A 6,183-nucleotide genomic window follows, 5' to 3' on the forward strand; every position below is an offset into this window, starting at 1 on the left:
AGTTGTCAAGTATGCGGTACCCGCGGGACAGTGTTTTCACAATGTCCGAACTGTGTCGTGTTAAGACAGTGGATGGAAAACTGTCAAGGGGGGGATCCAAGTGTTGATCGGGAATCAGCACGTGTAGTCCAGGAGGGGGTAGAAACTGCAAGTGACGCAGTTGAGTCCCCAATCATCGACGAGACGGATTTTGGGAGTATCAGCGACAACAGACGTTTCTTTAAAATATTTTTAGCGGATCAACCGTATTTAGCGTTGTTCGATCCGGGAGCGACAGTGTCAGTTGTAGGTCCCAAACTCGCGCAAAAATTCAAGGATCGTTTAGTAGGCATGAAGTCGGCAATACATAGTGCTATAGGCGGATCCACCAAATCTCTTGGAAAGTTGAAGTTATGGTTGACTGTTGATGGTTGCACCAACTCTTTTGAGTTGATAGCCATCGACTCTTTGTCCCATGATTTGTTGCTTGGTAATGATTTTTGTAAAGAAATGGACATTGAGGTCCAATTAGGTAAAGGTTTGTGGAGAATTAGTGGCCGCGAATGGCATGAATTCGCGGAGAACAGAAATGAGCGTCTGGACGGCACAATTAACGCAGAGTGTGCGGGTATTTGTGATTCGACGTCTGATCAGCGTCAAGAAGTCCAGAGGTTAGTAGACGAATTAGTTTTATCCCAAACGGTTGAGCACGGGATGACAACTCATACTGAGTATCATATCAGTGTTTTGGACTCGACGCCGATGAAACATTGACCTCGGAGCATGTCAGCGATGATGTTACATCAGTTGATTAAAAAAATTAACGCGCTTTATTGTTCTAATACGGTAGATCATATAAAGCGTTTGGATGCGTTGCGCGTTTTAGAAGTAACATTTATTGAACCTTCATCAGTGTCGGTTTACGACTTAAAGTCCAATAATATTCGTCGCACCGTTAATGCGCTCTTATTCGACTTAAAGCGTTTCATTCCTCCTCGTCTTGGGTTGTCATAATCAATGTCAGCGTCCAGAGAGAGTGAGTCTCTGCTGGAGGACCTTCGGTTCCTAGAGAACCAATAGGCCAGTTGGCCAGAGGAATTGGCCCCAGTACCGCGAGCCCAATTTTCGGAGGAGCGACAAATGAATTTTTCTTTACAATATTAGATGAATTTCTCTGTAAAGTAATATTTTCGGAATTCAGCGTTTCGTTTCGTTTTGGGTTTTATCGGCGATAATAGCAGGCTATTATCGGCCTAGGGAAGGGGTTTGTAACGATGTAAATCGTTACTTATATTGGTTGGTATCTGTCAGCGTTTTCGCCCCTTTTGATCTATCAGCTGTTTAGTTTTTCGTGTCAGCGTGCCATGAACATGTGTTCTGGCAGTTTTTCTGCGTGAGGATCTGCGCATGTTTGTGCCGCCTAAAGGCCCGATTGTCAGCGTCGTTATCTAGGTTTTCCGGGGAGCTGCCGCCAAATCGTCCAGGGAGAAGGATGGAGCGATAGGGGTGACGAGGAAAAGGGATAGCACGCCCCTCTTAACAGATTAGAAGATCTAGGGGAAGTCGGCGTCAATAGTCAGTCGATTTTGGATCGTATTGAGAGGAAGACCCTTTCGCGGGACTCATAATTTATTATCGCGTTATACGCTTAATTATTATTTAAATAGTTGTATATGTTAAATAAATCTTTATTTGTTGGTAACTAAATGTGTGTTATTTGTCGTTATCATAGTTTGTATTTATCATCGTCAGTCAACGTCGTCTTAGTGTCGGCATTTCAACGTTGCTGAGTTCTTTTATGGTTAATCTTGTTCTGGGATCATCAATGCACCGATGGTTCGGCTTGGTTGGAATCTCCCTTTGGTATTTTTCAGAGTAAATTGAGATAAGTATTTAGCGTTCAATTAATGTGGACGGTGCAAGCGGGTTTCCCATAACGCGCGAAAGTCAATCATTATACCCTTTCGAAAATTACCGACCGTGGACTCAAAGTAACTTTCGATAAAAATTGTGCGGTGGTAACAAACGCGGACGGGAAAATAGAGTTACGTGCAAAAAGAATCGGTGATCTATATTATGTGCGTGAATCGAACGAAGATGCATGTGTTGTGACATTCGGTTTGAAATAACAAATTAATCTCGATTTATTACACAAGAGACTCGGTCACGCGAACACTAAGAACATTTTGGACGCTTTGAAAAAGAATTTAGTCTCGGATTGAAAACTCGACACAAAAATTAAATTGCAAAGTGTGTTTACAGGGAAAAATGTCCAGATCTTCCTTTCCAAACAAGTCAAATCGGAAGACCGAAATCCTGGACATTATACATACCGACGTGTGTGGACCCATGAGGGTCAATTCCCTGGGTGGTGCTCGATATTTCGTGGAATTCATCGATGACAAAAGCAATTGGTGTGAAGTGCGACTTATTAAATCGAAAGCGGAAGTTTTAAGTGCTACGAAAGAAGTTATTGACTTGATCGAGAAACAACAAGGACGAAAAGTGAAGTGCCTGCAGTCAGATAACGGCAGGGAATACATCGGTTCGGAGTTCGACTCTTATCTGAAGCAGAAAGGAATCACTCGGCGATTATCGGTACCGTACAACCTCGAACAGAACGGTACTTCCGAAAGAAATAACCGAACACTTCTCGACATGGCGCGGTGTCTCCTCATCGAATCAAATTTGCCAGAATCTTTTTGGGCCGAGGCCGTGAATACGTCGAATTATCTCAGGAATCGGTTGCCAACGAAAAAGCTCGACGGTCTCACACCATACGAACTTTGGAAAAACGAATTACCGGATTGGAATAATCTGAGATCTTTCGGCAGTCGCGTCTTTTATCTCGACAGGAATCCAGGAAACGGAAAATTCGATCATCGCGGTCGTGAGGGAAAATTTCTCGGCTATTCCGATGAGTCAAAGGGATTCCGGATTTGGTCGCTGGAAAAGAAGAAAGTCATACTGAGTCGAGACGTGAAATTCGACGAAGATAACAAACTTGGACAAGAAAAGAAAACAACGACTGAGAAAACTAATTTTCCAAATTTGATGAGCAACAATTCGGATCAAGATCGAAAATTCGTGGACATCGAGTGGACCCCCAAACCGGAAGGAAGTGAAAATCCTGTGTTACCTGAAAGTGAAGTGCTCGAGAACGAAAACAACTCTGATCTTTCCGACTATTTCGACACGAACGAGACTCATTCCAGTCTTGATGAACAAGAAGAATTCCGAGGATTCGAGAATTTTGTGAACGACATTCCCCTTGCGGATCAAGAGGAACAAATCGATGTTATAAGACCACCAGGCCGTCCAAAAGGGAGCAAATCAAAACCAACTGAACCTTTTCAACGGAGGACTGGACTACGAAGCAGTGACAAAATCGATGAAAATAAAAACGACGACGAAACTCAAGACGAGGAAAGCGGAGCGGAATGTATCTTCCTAACCGAAGTTCCAATGAAACAAGCAATGGAAGGACCGGACGCAAGTGAGTGGAACCAGGCAATGGTTGAAGAGATCACCTCGATCATCAAGAACAACACTTGGGAACTTGTCAACCATCCTCACCAAGGTCAAGTCATCGGATCTCGCATGGTATTGCGCAACAAATTTGATCCTGACAGTAACCTTGTGAAACGAAAAGCACGATTGGTGGCTCAGGGGTTTAATCAGCAACCCGGCATACATTTTACTGAAACGTTCGCTCCGGTAACAAGACTCAGCTCAATTCGTCTGATAATATCTCTGGCAGCTCGTCACGGGATGAAATTGCGTCAGTTCGACGTGGCATCAGCGTATCTCAACGGTGAACTGGAGGAGGAGATCCTGATGGAACCACCGAAAAATCTGGAAGAAATTCTAGAAAATATCATTAAATCGGAGAGTGATAGCACGATCAAAGACAAAGCTCGTCATATGCTTTCAACTCATCGCCAAGGAAACAAAGTGTGTCTTTTCAAGAAATCAATCTACGGGCTGAGGCAAGCTGGCAGGAGCTGGTACCTCAAATTGGACAAAATCCTTCGAAAATATGGAGCAACTCCAACAGCATCTGATCCGTGTGTATTCAAAATCGGTTCAGGGGAGGATTTAATCCTGATTGCCGTATATGTAGACGATTTTCTCTTGGCATCACGAAGAAACGACAAAATCACCAAGTTGAGAAGATTGCTGTCAACCGAATTTGAATTAAAAGATCTCGGTTTCGCCAAATGCTGTTTGGGAATCGAATTTTCTCAAACCGAGGGATCAATCACATTATCTCAACAAGGGTACGTGAAAGAACTACTAAACAGATTCGAGATGGACGAGTGCAAGCCCGTATCAACCCCCGAGGATCCTGGAACCAAATTGAAGAAAAACGAGAATCCTTCTTCCGAAGATCTGAAACTTCCGTACAGGGAACTGGTGGGAGCCCTCACCTATCTAGCGACAACAACACGACCGGACATAGCATTCGCCGTCAGTGCCTTGGGACAGTACAACAACGGGAAATTAAATTTTCAATTTAAAATCAAACAAAATTCAATTATTTTAAAAAACCTCAATTCAAAATCAACTCAAATTCAATTATTACCAAAAATTTTAATTTAAAATCAATTAAAATTCAATTATTATCCAAAATTAATAATTATCAAAACTTTCAATCAAAAATCAACTAAAATTAAATTATTATCCAAAATTTCAATTCAAAATCAAAGAAAATTCAATTATTTTCAAAAATTTCAATTCTAAATTTTTTAAAATTTAATTATTTTCAAAATATTCTATTTCAAATCAAATAAAATTAAATTATTTTAAAAAATTTTTAATTCAAAATCAATTAAAATTCAATTATTTTTAAAAATTTCAATACAAAATTAAACATAAAATTTAATTATTTTCAAAATTTTTAATTCAAAATCTTTTAAAATTAAATTATTTTCAAAATCAGTTAAAATTCAATTTTTTCCCAAAATTTTAATTCAAAATTAATTAAAATTCAATTATTATACAAAATTTCAATTGAAATTCAATTATTTTCCAAATTTTCAATTTAAAATCAAATAAAATTCAATTATTTTTAAAAATTTAAATTTAAAATCAATTAAAATTCAATTTTTTTCCAAACATTCAATTCAAAATCTTTTAAAATTTAATTATTTTCCAAATTTTCAATTCAAAATCTTCTAAAATTTAATTATTTTCCTAATTTTCAATTTAAAATCAAATAAAATTCAATTATTTTTAAAAATTTCAATTTAAAATCAATTAAAATTCAATTTTTTTCCAAACATTCAATTCAAAATCTTTTAAAATTTAATTATTTTCAAAATTTTCAATTCAAAATCTTCTAAAATTTAATTATTTTCCAAATTTTCAATTTAAAATCAAATAAAATTCAATTAAAAATGATTTTTAAATTATTGTATTTTGTCCGCATTTTCTAATCAATTTTTAGTGTAATCATCTAAAATTTTAATTAAAAATCACTTAAAGTTTCAATTAATTTCAACAATCTCAATTTTAAATCTTTGAAAATTTAATGAAATTTAAAAAATGTTTACCAAAAATTGTTTGATAAATTATTTTTAGTTCTGTAAAATTTAATAATTGTTTGAAAATTAACAATATCTTTTGAATTTTAATTATTTCTAAAAATTTCAACTTTAACCCTTCGAACAGGATTATTATTTAAAAAAAAAAAATTTTTATTTAAAAATCTGTAAATTATTTTTGTTAAAATAAAAAACAAATCCACTTTTTTTGGAATATAAATCGACTGAAACGACTTTTTGTGTCTTTAAGTTGATTCGACCAAGCATTTTATTATTATATATAATAAGTCTTCACTAAATTAATTTTTTAAAATTATTTTAATACAATTTTTCAACAATTCAGGAAAATAAAAAGTTTTTTAATTAAAAATACTCTAAAATTCTAAAATTCTTTAAAGTTTGTAAAAAAAATTTAACAATTAAAATTTATGAAAGTTTTAATTTAAAATCTTCTGAAATTTAATTACTTCCAAAAAAATTTTAATTCGAACTCTTCCAAATTCAATTATGTAATGGAATAATTAATTGAATGTTAATTCAATTGAAATTTTTTTCCCAAATTTTTATCGATAAAATTCTTTGATTAATTAATTGTTTCAACAGTTTTAATCAAATTTTTCAAAAATTGAATTTGTTAAATTGTTTTTAAATTAATGTT

This window comes from Leptopilina boulardi, unplaced genomic scaffold (genome assembly GCF_019393585.1).
Source record: "Leptopilina boulardi isolate dan_hultmark-lab unplaced genomic scaffold, ZJU_Lbou_2.1 LbouV2_368, whole genome shotgun sequence".
Lineage (NCBI taxonomy): Eukaryota > Metazoa > Arthropoda > Insecta > Hymenoptera > Figitidae > Leptopilina > Leptopilina boulardi.